This window comes from Anneissia japonica, unplaced genomic scaffold (genome assembly GCF_011630105.1).
Source record: "Anneissia japonica isolate Jap-2015-1 unplaced genomic scaffold, ASM1163010v1 scaffold287057_len985_cov289_single, whole genome shotgun sequence".
In the NCBI taxonomy this organism is placed as follows: domain Eukaryota; kingdom Metazoa; phylum Echinodermata; class Crinoidea; order Comatulida; family Comatulidae; genus Anneissia; species Anneissia japonica.
In genome coordinates this window covers 1-985 of record NW_022754935.1, presented here as the reverse complement: position 1 = coordinate 985, position 985 = coordinate 1, and the positions used below count along the sequence as shown (strand labels likewise).

General features: G+C 31.0%; 1 long non-coding RNA gene across 1 annotated transcript; it reads right to left on the bottom strand.

Moving 5' to 3' along the window:
• LOC117123303 lies at positions 1 to 985 on the bottom strand. Its single transcript, XR_004447838.1, has 2 exons — positions 865 to 985; positions 1 to 86 (listed from the first exon to the last, which is right to left on the bottom strand). It is a non-coding gene; the product is annotated as an uncharacterized LOC117123303 (long non-coding RNA).

The following is a 985-nucleotide window of genomic DNA, read 5'->3' as shown; positions in this document are numbered from 1 at the left end:
ATGCCAATCGTGATTACTGTCTTTTCCTTGGGAAACCCATCTTTTCGTCGATTATACTCTGATGATATGACCTCAAAGAACACAATCTATTCCGCAAAAAGAAATATAACACACAATGTAGAGTAAAGCTTAATCATATATTATTTTCTGGATCTTTTCTTCGTTTCAGGCATACCTGGCACAAGGTCTCAATCTTTTAGGGAATATTCCTTCGTCCATACATTTTAATTTAAATTATAAATACTGTACTTGGCATATATTTTTATCTTTAAATTTGTTTATATTTATTTAATACTTGCTTTGTACTTTTTTGCTCTCTCTTTCATTGTTGTTTTTTTTTATGGACGAAAATAAATGTTTTTGAATGAATTGAATCAAGGAAAGCTTTACTGTATGTGCTCCAACATAACATTAATTAATAATATGTAAAGTATGTACTATATCTTTTTATTTTAAATGTATATATCGTATTTATTCGAATAAACGCCCGCTTTGAATTAACACCCCGAGGAGTTTATTGTTTCCTCGACGCCCACACTCCAAATGACTGTACACAAATCTAATGGTAGCAACTGATCTCAACACATAGCCTACTATTAAAGTTCTACTCCAGAAGAATTACAATTTTTCTAACCGGATTTGGATCAATGTCTTTATAATCGCACAGTAACACATTTTGACGATAATTATGCGTTGTAGTTCCACATTTACATTGAATTTAAGGGGACTTCATTACGTATGCATTTCACAAAAATAAATGTCCTCCTCGAAGAAATTTCTCCGATCCAGAATTCTTGAAAATTGAAATTATCTCTATACAAATATTTAATATATAATAGTTAAAATTTAAGTAATATTACGTACCAAGACCGGTGGAACAATTAAACTGACGACATAAAGCGTTGTTTCTGATACAGTAGCTGATTGAATTGGATATTTGTAGCTATTATCCGAGCAGTGTACATAAAAACTGTTGATGGTGAAT